This window comes from Ischnura elegans, chromosome 7 (genome assembly GCF_921293095.1).
Source record: "Ischnura elegans chromosome 7, ioIscEleg1.1, whole genome shotgun sequence".
NCBI lineage: Eukaryota > Metazoa > Arthropoda > Insecta > Odonata > Coenagrionidae > Ischnura > Ischnura elegans.
In genome coordinates, this window is record NC_060252.1 from 104,712,269 (window position 1) to 104,728,415 (window position 16,147).

At 38.0% G+C, this 16,147-nt stretch overlaps 1 long non-coding RNA gene across 1 annotated transcript; it reads right to left on the minus strand.

The window, feature by feature from the left end:
- Window positions 1-248: 248 nt before the first annotated feature.
- On the minus strand, window positions 249-11,497 carry LOC124162431. The gene is made up of 3 exons (XR_006865559.1): window positions 11,443-11,497; window positions 10,752-11,009; window positions 249-1,310 (listed from the first exon to the last, which is right to left on the minus strand). It is a non-coding gene; the product is annotated as an uncharacterized LOC124162431 (long non-coding RNA).
- Window positions 11,498-16,147: the final 4,650 nt, after the last annotated feature.

A 16,147-nucleotide genomic window follows, 5' to 3' on the forward strand; every position in this document is an offset into this window, starting at 1 on the left:
ACGACAAGCAGGGATACTGTGGGAGTATTCTTAATCCCCAAACCCACAGGGGAACAGAAGTGGGCAGAACATATAATAAGTAACAATACATTACACTTTCGGGTCGGCCCGCATGAATCATTACAGCAAGGAAATTGAGTGAAGGGCTTTGACAAGTAAAGGCACAAAGTTGAACTAGAGAGGGAGGGGATTCTCCTAATCCCTTTGTCCTGAAGGAAATGTTTTTGGAGGAGATCCATCACTTGGATATAAAGTGCTACCTTTACATGATGTACAGACTTAACTTACAATTACACCTACTATTACGAAACTAAAAGAATAATTAAGCAAATTTAGTTATGATGCTCAGGGGACTTAACATTTAACCATCATCTCAACTTTTCCACATTTAATTATCTAAGATCACGAGTCAAATTCCCAATAAAGAATTTCCTTGAAACTTCCAAGCCTTTCAAGTCAACAGAATCACATGTCCTATCTCCAGGAGCTTAGTGAAATTCTGAGTCAAGTCTTAGGTACATCCGAAACAATACATTTAGCCCTACACGGGAGCCAAAGGAAGGATCTGGCCCTCTCAACCTATGTGAAAATCCCATCATTGTGACAGTCCCTGCTGAGGTGCTCTATCATCTATCCGAACTAACATATTGGGTGAAAGCACTAATGCAGTGTTGGGACCCTGAAACTTGTAATAACTCAAAACATACCTCCATGTCACTGGCATTGCGATTGACTCGTGGACGGATTCACCTTGCACGAGAATTAATTCACTTGGGTGAAAAAGTGCACAATGGTTGGATTACATTTATTTTGTAGTATAAAAATGGGGCAGAATTAAACTTCAACAAAAGATAAAAATGATGAACATTCCCATGGAAGATTTAAGTACAATAACATTCATACCAGCATTTCAAGGGTTAAAATTACATTGATCAATAAGGAGAATTGCCTTATCACATGGGTACCTAATTTAAGAGAAATATGTAAATACAGAACTATATTTCTTTTGAAATTGCTATCAATAAGAAATAAAAATAATGCTTGAGAAGAACATATTCAGTACCAGCTAAGAAGCTATCCGATAACATGACAATATGAGGAAAAATTACAAATTAAAAAGGAATGGTATAATCAACATGCTTTAGTAAGCAGTAGGGATAATGAGGTGAGACTCTGCAGGGCAAGCTTGTGGGCTGATATCTTGACAGAATTTCACAGAGAAAGGGACATCAGCTCTTCTTGAGGGTAGGAGAACTTTCCGAACGCCAGTCCACGCAGAATAAGACATTCTGTATTCTTCAGATACTCAACTGCAAATAAAAAAAAACAGGTGGATTTAAAAATATGTACATTGACCTGTAATGATTACAAAGTTAAAATAAAATAACCAGTAAATCCCTGGCTCAGAAATATTAAAAATGTGTCATTGGAGTTCCTTTCATGTAGGAAAAAGATTACATTAAATATTGAACTGTGAGCCAATTTCTTCATATTTACACTAAATTTCTGGTGTTACAATAAAATTTATCCACAAATTTTAACTATTAGGGGCTGGTAAATATGTTCAACTGTCAAATAATACACAAGAATATGACATCAAATGCATTCCAAAATTCAAGACAAGCATCACTTGCTGCATTTTTCTTCATTCAAAAAGACATAAGTTGGCACATTTTATTCTGGCAGACATTACCTACTTCCGTAGCAGAAATAGTGATAACAATGCTCTTGAGTTGGCTGACTATTATGGAAAGCATTCACTCAGTTGGGTAGAAGTCTACCACTGAGCAAAAATGAAGGAATGGCACCAGATGGCACCAGCAACACAGAATATAGTCAACGCACTGCGACACCACTGTAGGCTTAACTGGGAATGAGACACTCAACTCCCATATTTATATACTCATTGCAAGAGCAAATACTCACCTTTCGAATTGCACCTCTTAATAATGGGACCTCATTTTATAATCACAAATACAGGGAAAAAATCCAAGAATTTACTTGCAGGAGAAAAGAGTAAAAATAATTGCCATAAAGAAATTCGTTAACTCATTGCTAACTTTGTGGTATTCCATAATAAGTTTTCTTGGATCTTACACCATTACTTAAACTTAGACATCTGTGAAATTTGCGAGACGCGATATCGCAAAATAACATGAAATGTCGCAAAATTGGTAAATAAATATGAAATTTTGCATTTTTTCGCGATTTTAGGCGATTTAACAAAAGAATCAGATATAACGAGTCATAACTATCAAAGCGTAAGCCTTCATTGTTTAACACTACCGACGTTCATTTGCTCCATCTCATTACGTAAAAATTGTTAGGATTTCTATGGAAAAAATTAGCTTGTTTAGTCTAGCCTGGTGCATCCGCACAATCCGCGACGCATTAGATAGCGTTGGATAACTTGTTGCAGGAAAACCTTGAGTGTGGGTCTTATGTAACAATTCTGTTGACTTAACCCATTAAATCCCAAGCATGGTAATAACTTAAAAATTCCAAATATTTTGATGAATTAGCAATAAAACAGACTCAAATAAGGCAAATTATCGATTTTTATACTTTTATTGTTTTTAGTTTGCGGTTGGTGAAACGTTGCGTATACGCAACGTTGGGAGTTCCCCGGGTCAAATGAGCCGTTTTGCTTTTTTTTTTTCGGAACTCTTTTATTTTTGCAAATAATTCGCTTTTATTGTAACCCAAATATATAATTAACCCAAAATATTGATTAAAATTGGTATTGTTCATGAAATTAAGAGGACCAATCAGTATGTTAATGAATATTGCACTTTTGGTAATCACTAAACATCTGGCTGCTACAAACTCGGCATCTTCGTCGTGAATTTTTTCGTCACGAACAATAATGTAGCCAACCTTGTCTTTCCTTACTGTATTTCGCAAACTATTTATTCAGTTAGGTCCCATATTATGGCAAGTTTAGTGACTAAAAGTGTAGTTGCTCAAATCGAAACTTGAAGCTTGTACGTGGTAGAAGGTCCATATTATCAATAACAGACCATTTGTGACTTGCACAAAGTATTTATAAAAATTTATACTATTTGACCGGTTTCGGCTATTACACCATTATAAAGTACAGAAAATATAATGAAACCGGTCAAATAATACGAATTTCTATATCGCGGAGATAACAAAGTGTCTTATATTGATAATGAGTAATTGCTCCTTCACTTTCGCCAAAATATGGCATCATCTTCTCATCAAAAGATAATTTATGAGAAATTGCATCAAACCGTAGAAATATTTGGTTGAGCTCGCTAAGTATGGACCTATCTTAGAAAACTTATCCTCCTGGTCCAAACTTCTGTTACCAGTCAGGCGTAAGAACATTTTAGGTTCAACAAAACGCCTCCGGGACATCGTTTGACGCATATTAGGAACGCGTCCTTACACCAGTAATATTTTTTGTCATGGTGTAATAACCACTAAACATCAGAACGGAAGAAATACCACGCTATTGGAATATTTTCTGAGAATTTCACGCACTATGATCACTGGCGATAGTGAACAACTTAAGCTGCAAATGTGAGTTCAGGTTATCTGGAGGGAACGATTGTTCAACAATCGTTCTACCTGAGTCAATATACCAAGAAATATTTTTCTTGGAATACCTGTGCATTCATAGTCACTCATAGTTCTCAAAAGATTTCTTTCGAAATGACCTGCACCCTCTTTTGGAGCCTTACCAGCTCATTATCGTCAGCGGCCAGTGGGCATGAATTTCTCAGAAAATACTGCGATAATGTGATCCCTCTTATCTCTCCATTCATTTTGCTCACTCGCCAACCCCCGCTGTGCACGGAGACCCATTGGTGCCGGGATATCCCCGCCCAGCCTAACTATGCTTTTTACCCTCCCACTACCTTCCCTTTGGATCCTAGTCAACTACACCACGTAAATACGAATTTACGATCTATTAGCTAACCCTCACATACTCACTTGCTTTTTGCATACTTGTCAACTGTGGTAAGCAGATCATTCTTACCTTAGGATGCCAGTATATCTTGAAATTGCAGACGCCTACAGAAATCATTATATTTTCTGGATAACTCTATAGCAAAGTTTTTATGCACCTTTTAGTGTAGATCACAGTAAATTCCCACTATAGCGCAAGTAAACGCTGATTTAATCTTGCTCGATACGTGAAGTTAAAAATATCAAAGTCACAACTCGGTGAAAACTCACCACCTGCCAAACATCCTAGTGAAGACCCTTCAACACTTATGTAGATGTATATTTCGGACTAAAATACTGTACAATTGCCTGAAACTAAAGTTTCACCTTAAAAAGGTAACATATTCTTCATAAGCATTTCATTTTTCAGTCCAAAAAGAAATGCTCTACACGACTACTGCAGCGGCACGCCGTTTCCCTAGATTACTGGGGTCCTCCCAACGTTGCGTGAACGCAACACTTGCTTTATTCTTAAATAATTTGAAAACCACTTAGTAAAATTCACCCAATTTGTTGCAATGGCCTATAATACAAATGCATCAATGTATTTGCAAAGAGATATAATCATCGAGAGTCTCAGATTTAACATAATATGTAAACTTAGAAGATAACCTAAAATAACGACTCACGTATAAATGAAAAGGCCATTGTAAAAACAAAAGTTATTAAATTTCTTCCGTGAAAAAATTCATAACATTTAAAAAAGCAATGAACTACCTATGTTAAAAATATTAACTACTTATCTATAACAAATACGGAGAAAAAAAATCATAAAGTTTGCGTTGCGTTCACGCAATGTTGGGAAGAAATGGGTTAAACACGGCCGCTGGCTGCAAATGGGCTGCCGGTCACGGCACAGCCAACAGCGTGGCAGAGTCGTCTCATCTGAAAGCGGCCAGATTTTAACGGCGTTGTGATGTGAGCGGCGGCAGGCGAAAAGTCGTTTAGTCAGAGAGCGGCCTCAACATAGCACTACCTGTATTTCACACTGTAGATGGCACACCGCCGGGCCGGATTGAAATGGGTGCCCTGGTGACCACGGCAGCCGTCAACTGTGCGATTCGATTCATTTAAAAACATCCATAGACAAGTATGATTATTTGAAAGCAGAAAGCGCTTGCAGTTGGTGGAAGGGAAGGAACAGAAAGGATAAGAGGAGAGGGGGTTCTCCTTATTAGCGGGCATATTGTCGGATATTCGGCTCTCCATTGACCTTCAATGCAAAAAAAAAATTATTTCGACATTGGCCAAATCTAATATCTAAATCTTCAGAAGAGAAAGCGTCTCATTCTGGATGTTTCAGGATCGATAAATGGGAAATAATTTTTCCCGTTTCTTTGAATCCGATTATGTTTAGTTATGTGTGCTTCTTTCACTGCCTTTCCTGACTGATTGGCAACAACTGTTATCAAAACTAAGCGATTTTGTTGCATCTAGCTGCTGTCCTACCTTCCCTCAACACCTGGTTGAGGGGTATCGAAAGGGAACTCACGACATGAAACATTTCGGCCAATCTGTAAGTTATACAGTACTATGGTTATACCGCAGCTACCCAGCACTCAGTTTGAAAACACCATCGTGATAGGTTGTGTTTTGTGGTTGAACTGTTTTTTAAATCGTGGTTCCAGCTTTAAATGTCAAACGAAGGAAAGGAACTTTAAAATGCCAAAAGCTAGTGATACCATTCATACCAGGGCAAGTGAATTCAGCTCAGAAGAATTTTATGTGAAAGACAGATAATTACTGTGCAAAGCTTGCGATAAAAGATTTGAAAAAAAATTTGTAAGACTTGACACGCTGTAGGCACGTCAGTAGCGATACACATAAACGTGCGAAAGAAAGGGGACCCGCAAAACGACAGCTATCATTTGAACACACAGTCACTCAGTCAAAGAAAGCGAAGGAGGAGCTAGTTGTTGCTACTGCTGAAGCATTTTTAGGAGCAAAGGCTTTATTTAGAGAAGAGAAACAATCCAAAAATTCTGAAATGGCATTCTAAGTATGCACATATAAGGTAGTGGGGATTTGCTGCATGCCGATCGAGTTCACCAAGACTACATACTTGAACTATTCATGTGCCTTGGACCAATATAACTTGAACCATTTCCTTCATTTAGTTTTATCAGAAATATTTGTACACTCGGTATTGTGTTCAATGTTATGGAAAATGCTTAGTCAAATCATAAGTATTCATGAAATGTACAGCCATAAAATAATAAAACACCTAAAAACTTGGAAAAGTTGTAGCATTATAATAGCGCTGCCAATATTTTCTGTAACACCGTAATCACATTAGTTAACACATAGAATTTTAGGAAAAAATAAAACCCCTTTCACAGAATAACATTTCTTTTTTATACAGCGCGACCCTGGGGTCGATAAATTATCATCATCTTCAGGTGCAAAGTATGATCATAACATAACATAACGGGGCATGGGAAGGGCTGCCGACTTATAAAAAATATTGGGGGGTCCATACTGGGGTCTTGCCCAGGAAATTTTATAAATAGTGAATTTTTAAGTTTTTTAAGCATTTTAGAAGTCACATCGTCAACATTAAGAACCCTGCAAACTAGACTCTCGATAACTCGACACTTAGGGGAAAATTGACAAGCGTGGCACGTATTTTCCTCCCCCCATACGAAATTTTTGAGAGGGCCTGGGCCCCCCATCAGGCCCCATGGAGTCGGCACCACTGGGCAGGTATAACCAGAAATTAGAATCAGGAGGTACGTGGGATGTATGTGGTTTCTTTTAATATGCATTTGCTTCCAATTAGCATGCATCAAAAACCATATGTTACATTGACTCTGTAACACTGCGAGTTAACACTTTAGAGTGCCAGCTCCTAATTTTAAAGCCCTACTGAAAAATCCAGCCATTTTCACTATATTTGAACATTTTTTAAAACATCAGCATCAAAAACATATTTATATTGATGTGTATTTCAGTAAAAATGGACTTAACTCTTCTTTATGAATGAGTTGAATAACATCTATTGCTATTCTTTAAATATGTCATTTAACAATGAAAAACTACTGTTTTCGAAAAATAGAAAAAGTTGCAACACATGATGTACTGCCATAACATGCATAATAATTTTTTATTGCGCTCAATTTGAAGTATTTAAAGCATGGAAATCATAAAAAGTATTGTTCCAAGCAAAGAATTATAAATCCTGGATGACAAATAGGGTCACTGCACCCTCAAGGAACTGTTCTTTCCGCAAAAGAATTTTCACACAAAGTGGCCCAAGTTAAGGATGCTGGTAGCTACAGAGGAATTCACATCCTCAAGACATAAAGTGAACTCTTTTTCCATCCAGCAGTTGATTTTTGAAATAACACAACCACTAAGCAGTAAACTGGAGAAGTACCACAGGCGAAATATTACGGCTTCACGCATACGAAGCCAATTAAATAGAAAGACATAATATTACGTCCATGGCAATCTTCAGAAAGATTAACAGGACGTAATATTACGTCTATGGCACGAAAAGTGTTAAATTCATCATTCATTATTGAAAGCAACTGTGAAATGTCATTATTTCAAATTATGGGGTTCAAGTGGAGAAAATATGTAATCAGGCTCAATTACAACAACACTTAAATTATAAATCAATTAATGTAAAAAATACTCCTTGAAAAATTATCAGAACGATTAAATTTAAAATTACTTACAAGTGTACAAGTACAAAATCAATTGCAGTACACCCATGCCTTGCTTAGCGAGACCATTTGAGACCATTATTTGAGACCATTTCAACATGGGGAAGATGATGATGCGTTCCTGGTAGCATAGATGTTAGGTATCAAATTTCATATAAACCAAACATATTCCCATCATTAGCCATAGAAAAATAGCCGTATTTATACAAACATTTATAGTATCTTTAAAGATCCTAGGTATGCATTCAGAGACGTTTTTTTCCTGTTAAAAAAAATTTGTAAATGCTTATGAAATTTCCTCCTTACGAGTCGGTGGGCTAATACCCGGAAACAAAATTAATTGCTCAGGGGTTCGCAATGCATTGCCGGCTGGTGACGAATTTTCAAACCAATCTTGAATCAATAGGGTGTTTTCATATTATTTTTTTATTGCCTAAATTGAAAGAATATTACTCCTGGAGTATAAATTTCACACTTTAAGATTTGTAAATGACGATATCTATTTTCGCGATTAAATGAAAAGTGAAAATTTTCAAGCATGCAAAAATGTGACGGCTAAGTATGAATGCTGGGAAAAGCCCATGTAACGTCATTCTAGTTCCCACTGCCGCAAAGTGAGGTGACCTTGGTGTGATGATGTATGTGCTGCTGCAATGCAGGCTGCTAGCAGGTAGTAGAGTACCCTGCTAGCAGGTAACACTTGGCTTAAATAAGGATTATTAATACCTTATCAAAGGAAGGAAAATTTCCGACTATAGGCAGTTTTAATTGGTGATTATTAAGAGATGTTTCCCTGAGCTCTGTGCCTCATGCATGCCTGCGGAATGCATGCATGCATGCATGGTAATCTCAGACGATGTAAAACTCCTATCTACTCATATAGAAACTAGGTCCCTCTGACGTCACGTGGAGTGGAATCGCATGGGTGCCGATCTGGCCTTTTTCAAATTCGGTTAAAATTGACCATTGTCATTCCTCTAAACTGGGATTTCTAAAACCAAATAATGTGTATAATATGAATACACTAATGGTGGGTACTGAATCGCAATCAACGCCTTTCGTTTTCTTCGATGAAGGAAACAACCCTATTCTCGAGTCACCCTGGCCCTTTTGTCTGAAGCTTCTCCTTGATGTGTCGGAGCAGCACCACCCTTATCTTCTTCTATAGATTCAAATAAAGCAACGCATGTTGCACAAATAACTGCCCGTGATAGAGGAAAATCATTTGACCATTTATGATTAATCCAGGCAGTTCAAAGTCTTTCTGTTTTTTATCCAGCAATGAACTTCGTTAATGTAATGACCGCTTGGCTGCAGTGTTGTGGCTGATGTTACAGACGTTTTGACTTAGTCCCTATACAGAAAAATACTGCGAACTGTCGACATCGTGAGCTTAAACTTACACAAAATGTCGCCTTGACGCCCTGCATTTTCAAAGCAATAGATCCTGTTTCAATTTCTCTTCTAGGTTTATACCTTTTCATCTTCTCTATTTTTCTATCCGCATTCCCATTTTTTGCCATTGTTCACTTGGTTTTCAATGCGATTGTCTCTATCGAAATCACCTTCTACTGCTGAACAACTGTACTCCTGCGATGCATACGGCTTACCACTACTGAACGGGAAAGAAGCCAACGTGTTTGAGAATCTCTCTCGGACCCTTTTACGTGTTGATGCTATTCATACCCAACTCGGTCCCCACTCCATTTCTCCCTATGACCTGAGTGCCTTTTAGATGGACCCTTAACGTGGAAGTCAATTCGCCTGATAATCTAGGAGGGGAAAAAATAAATCTCGAACCTATTGTTAGAAATTCTCATTTCCACTAGCTCCAACTTGATTAACGATCTTAATTGCCTGATATCATTCAGTAAAGGAGACAAGATGAATTACTTCCGTAGGTCGGATTCTCGGACTGCATGACGAGCAATGTCTATGACCATTAGAAGACAGCAGATTTCGACAAATATAAAAACAAAGAATATGATTTGAAGGAATAAATACTATTAATATGCAAAATATGAGAGTAATTTCGAATATATGTACTGCAGGTTCAAGTTTTATCAAGAGAATGTTTAGGTTATTTGATTAGGCAAAGCAGCATTGGAAAGTTTCCCCAATGAATGAATTTGCGCTATATTGAAATTCAGCAAATCGAAATTGCACTAAGTAAGGCATGGGTGTACTTCATACAAGCGTTGCCATTATTGTATCAAACAGACAGTAAAAGCATGCAAACTATCATCATAAAAATTATTTAATGCCATTACACAAAATAATAACTAAAATGGATGACATAGGGACTTAAGGCATACTTAAATACATCCCACCAAAAATTTTACACCTGTCGATGAGGTTATTGTAGTTGGCACTGCCTTTCTGCTGGATCAGCATGCGTTGAATTCAAGTTTTCACCTTTGATTACCAAGATATAATGATTACTTGAATGTAATGGGAACTAACACAAACTTTGGAGTAGATTAGAAGTAAAATTACTTCCTCAAAATGTAGAAAATACATGTATAAATTACTAGAGACATAACTTTTAATAGTATTTTCATTACTTATGATTTCCCAAATCACATTACTGGGTCGAGTTCATCCCATACGGAGCCACAGGCATTTAATAAACACAAATTCAGGGTGAGGAGACCAGTTCGAACTCTGGGCCACCTCTAACTTCACTGACTTTTTTTAGTATGTCCAATGGCTAGGGATTTGAACCATGACTTCTCAATCAGCTGATAAGTGCTCTACCCACTTGACTACAACCCAAATAGCACTAAGTAAGAGAGTTATCCCTTTCTTAGAGTTTTCTAAGGGAAAAAATTGATAAGCAGGTTATCGTAAGCTAAGGGGATTATATAAGGCAAGGGTAAGATTAGAGGGAAGGATAGGTAAGAAATGTCGTCAATTGTCATTAGGCAACGAAAGTCTCTTCTGTTGGAGCGCCAAAGGCAGCAGCTGAACAGCATACTACACATGCTACGTGACTCATTCCGACATGAACAGATAGATCCGAACGTACGACCTACGTATCCGCAGCTCCGTACAGTGTACACTAACTGCTTCACTATGGCAACTGTTGAGTACCAGGGAAGTAGTTACCAGTTTAAAATCCAATTATGTGGAAAAACTTTGCTGGTGTGTGCATGAAAAACTGAAATTAATCACGGTCCACACAATGGGTGCTTTCCATTCGTCGACGCAAGTTGACATACGTCAACACAAGTCTTGTTTTCTGCTTTCCATTCGTTGGAGTTGCCAACACAGGCGGACTCACACCGACTCTGACGAAAGGCTGAGTTTGAGACAGCGGACAGAGGAATTGCGCATGCATAGTTGTTTTGGTGCCTTTCACCTGCTCTGGAGATAACACTATTTTAATAAGAGATCAATTTTTGTACTGGAATTGAAACATTTTTTAAATAAGTTATTGGCAAGGGTGCGATATGTTCAAGGTGTGACATTTTAAATAAATAGGTTATATGCAGGGATAATAATGCATTTTTTTAATTTGCAGTAGTTATTATAGAATTGTGAGATGATTCTTATTGTTATTTTAAATTTTTGTGATTTTGAGTGATATTATTTTTAAATATACCTGCCATGCCTATAACTAAGTCGAATTAGATAGGATATGAACTGCTCTTCGTTCATCTAAAATGAAGGACAATTTTCAGCACAAGTTTTACTTTAAACGGTCAAGAGAACAATCCAAATGACCAATGATCAGAATCCAACATTGGTCAATAATATAAACAAAAAACATTCCAGATCTTCATTCTGAATCACTTACATTGTTCTCCTTGGATAAATTTCCTGGTATTCTAACCTTGTGTTCTACCAAGTTCTACGCGCATCAACTACTGCGCATACGATGCTTTCCATTCGTGGCTGGCTAGGAGTTGACTAAAGTTAACACAAGGTGGTGCGAGAGTCGCCTGAATCGAAAGCACCCAACATAACATTCATGAATTTTAATTTATGGCCTGATAACGAGATGAATACAATATGTATGTATATTAGGGATTCCTTCCAGCATTTTTATATTATTCTACGTCGCTATTCATGTGAAATAATGTATTTTTCATACGACCATTGTTTCGCCATCAGTTCGTAAATGTGAATGATTTTCAAATCATGGTCGTATGATGTTATTTACACTCAGATTATAGAAGTGCGCAGAATGGAAAAATTATTCTTATACCTAAATCCCTTCACGAATACTCTCAAACGATAGAATAAAAACAACATCTACCGAAGTGCTGAAAGCTTGGAATCCATATTGTCATTACTCTGGATGTTTGTCGGCCTGGCTGTAAGAAACCCATAACAAGCTTAATTGATAAGTGCCTTCCGTATTTCTTCCTTTCCCTTTATCTCAATGGTTCATAATGTCCTAGCTAGGAATGCTGCCAATGAAGCCTGAAGCAACATGAAGCTATCAAATGGTATGTAAGTGTTCTACCCCCATATTAGATTCAAAATCAACTTCCTGCCATGCAATTTCCTAGAGTTTTCCTGTGGAGCACCTCCGAATCACTCTGTACGGAGGCCCCCATCTTGAGGCCAACCAGAGGGCCCCCTATAACCCCAGACCACCCCTAATACAAAGACAAACCACGAGTAGCTAATCTATTACCATGAGGTTGTCTGGAAGTATTGTAACACGGTATATCAGCTCATACAAGTTGAGCCTGCATTACACGATCATTTTTTTATTCCTTCAGCGGCAGCGATCGCTCCATTGATGGTGGACAAATAAGTTACAAGCGATCAGGGGTAGATCCAGGATTTATGTCTCAGGGGGGGGGGCATAAGCAAGGCCGTAACCAGGATTGTATTATGGGGGGGGGGGGGGGCCCATGGATACTTCGTCATACAAAACGAACGCAATGATAATGGGACCATACTAAAAATCTTGCATATTTTTAAGGGTCTGAGGGGGGGGGGGGGCAGGTACCCCCGTGCCCCTCCCCCTAGATCCGCCTATGACCGTGTGATTCAGAAAATGATGGTTCGAGCGATCATTCTTTTTCTCCTTGAAAAACCCATCGCTCAGGCTACCATCAAAGGGATGAAAACGATGACCTTATGATACAGTCCATAAGTGTCTACATGAATGAACAATAGGGTGGTTTCCCATTATTTTTTATTGCCTAAATCGAAAAATTATTACCCCTAAATTATGTATTTCACGCTTTAACATTTTTAAATGACGATAACAATTTTTCGCGATTGAATGGAAAATGAAAATTTTCGAGCTCGCACAAATGCGACGGCTAAGCATGAATGATATGAAAAGTCCGTGTGACGTCATTCTGGTTCCAGCAGCTGCCAAGTGATGCCACCTCGGTGCGAAGCTTTGAGCGCCGCTACGATGCAGGCTGCTTGCAGGTAGCTGAGTACCAAGGTAGCGCTTGCCTTAAATAAGGATAATAATTAATACCCTATCAAACGAAGGAAACTTTCCCAACTAATAGGGAAATTGCATACTTTTTATAAACAGTATGCTGATATACTACAGTAAACACTTAGTACCGCAATATACTTTTTTCCGCTTAAAATTCAATTTATACACTAGAAAATGACTCCCAAAAGTCTCCCGAGTTTCGCGGGCTAAAAAATACCGCCCCCACTAATCTTTGGCCGTGACGTCATAGTTCAGTAGGAGTCCAAGATCCAAGCCCAAACTGCAGGTTTGGAAGACCCACGTTGCGTTTAAAGGAGAACATGGGTGAAGTAAGGAAAAATTACAAGTGGTGCATTGTTCCTCTGTGCAATAACACCCCAGAAAAAATTTTCGTCTGCATTCCCACGGAGGAAATTATAAGAAAAGCCTCGATGCTTGCCGTCTGTCGGGATGAGCATTACGGAAAAATAAGAGTATAATAAACGGAATGATAAACCCGTGTGCTATGTGAGATAAGATAACTAATATAAATTATATTTCCATATTTCATTGACTGAATAACTTGAAACTGAGATTTTTCGATAATTCGGCCGCCGTAGAATAATTAAAACTCAACTTCACAACAAAAATCGAGATAGGTGTTTCTCGATGGTTACGATGGACTCAAATTATTTATGGCACTTGTTCAATTTCAGTTACGGAAGGACATAGAAAATCCCATGATGTTTAAAATCAAGGGAGGAAATATGAAAATATAGAGCAACGTTGATCCTCATGCATTCGAGTGCCAGCCAAGAAGACAGCGTTTTATTCTACTTTCGGCGTCAAAATGATGTGCCGCTGTATTTTGTAAATTTATATCCTGGCATCACTGCATGCTATAATAATGAACTATATGTCATTTTAAAGGAAATTTTATCCTAAATTCTGATTTATTTTATCACAAAAAAATTGAAAAATGCAGACACGGCCAGTGCAATAAATGACTCAGCGCACCGAAAAATTAGCCGTTTTGTCAACTTCATGAACTTTGCAACTCAACCTAAGGAAAACTACTACGTCTACAGCATTCATCTTCCACATTAATTTACACTCATCAGTGCGGATTAATAAAATGGCTTTTGGGTATTTTTAGAACTTACCTATATTTTGTTATAAATTAATGAAAATATTTAAACATTATCTTGTCCTATAGTTTACCCCGAAAGATAAAGGAAGTTGTAGATGGAAAATAATGGAATCCAGAGGTGGTCACAAAAAATGAATCGCAGCGTTCTTTGATTTTATTTTACGCCGGCTTGCTTTTCAGAAAAAGTTGAGTCACAAGAGGAATGTTCCGCGGCCCTTGATTTGGAAACTGTGGAGATAGAGGAAGACGTGTGGATCAGCAATTTCCATTTAGTTGGTTGTCAGGATAAACCGAGGATCCATTTAAAGGTTGTCAGGCCATCGTATAAAGATAGGACTGATGTGCACCACAGGGGAAATGGGGTGTTTGAGGGAAAGTCAAACCCAAAGTTGCCCTAAGAATGTGCAGTCCTATGTTGCTCTTTCCCCAGTTAAAACCAAATAGAAATTGGATTGGGATTATTTTCACCACGGGTTCCAGTGATAGTGAGAGTGCAAGTAATCATGGTCATCGTCGAAGGTCATCCCTCTAAGATTTCCGATACGGAATTTTTAAGTGACAACCGATCGCAATGACGATGAGCTCGCCTGAGTAGGTTTCAGATATATCGTGAGAAAAGCTCCCAAAATGTATTAAAGACTCTGTTTGGAAAACATTCACATTTTAATGCTAATTTAGAAAGGATTTCATTACCAAAGTAACTTATTAACACCTGAAGACGTTGTGTTTATTATATTGATCGAAGTGCGATTGACCGATTCTTTCTGCAGAATAGGAAGTGGCTTCGGGGTTTGAGTCACAAGATGGTAGATTGTGTTGGAAGGTCGTCTATATTATCGCTACTAAATTGAAACATTAATAGTCTGGCTTCCTCAGAGCTTCCTGTCGCCCTCCAGGCAAGGTATTTTTAAGTTGAAAGTATCATCGACAGCTTCGAGGTGGAAATAAGTTCACCATAAGACTCTCTGCCGGACTGCCAAAAGAATACACATTTCACATGAGTATACGCTTTCGCCAATATTATACGCAAGTCTCACTTTGTGATGAACTATAAAACATTTCAGATGCACATCAGCTACCTTTCCATTTCTCGGCATCGACTTTCCGCACCGACGAAGACTACAGTTTCACTAAAATACCCTGATATCATGATGGAATCAGTAACATGAAGCTTGCTAGGATTAGCCTAAGAATAACCAAATTCCTTCATCTTTACGCAATCTATCGCTTTCAATGGAGGAAAAATAGATCAAATAATAGCCCTGAAGTCACAATGAACAACTCCGATACGTCTGCACTTCAATAAATGAATCATAACCACGCCGTCGCATGTATTCAATTCAAGTACTATGGCCGTGCCTCCTCGTACTGAACTATGACGTCACTTTTCTACCAGCCAATCATCGGGCGTTTTCGCTTCTCACTTGCATTTGAAAATTCTCGTGAACTTTGATGCATTAAATATCGCAAACCACCTCATAAAATAATAAAAAAAGTTTCACCGAGGTATGCAAACATATATTTTTATATAATTTTGGGGCTATTGATTATATCTGAAATATATGCAAGTTCCCTATTGTAAGGCAATTTTAACAGGTGATTATTAAGAGATGTTACCCTGAGCTCTGTGCCTCATGCATGCATTGGTAATCTCAAGACAATGTAAAACTCCTATCTACTCGAATAGAAACTAGGTCCCTATGACGTCACTTGGAGTGGCATCGCATGGGCGCCAATCTGGCCTTTTCAAATGAGGATAAAATTAACCTTTGCCATTCGTCTAAACCGGTATTTGTAAAACCAAATAATTTATATGTTATGAATACACTAATGGTGGGTAACGAATCGCAATCAATGACTTCCGTTTTCTTTGATGAAGGAAACTATCCTATTCTGATGGATGGGAATGAAAAATGAATGATTCCATGAACTAATTAGGAACTTGTTCCATTTTCAGTA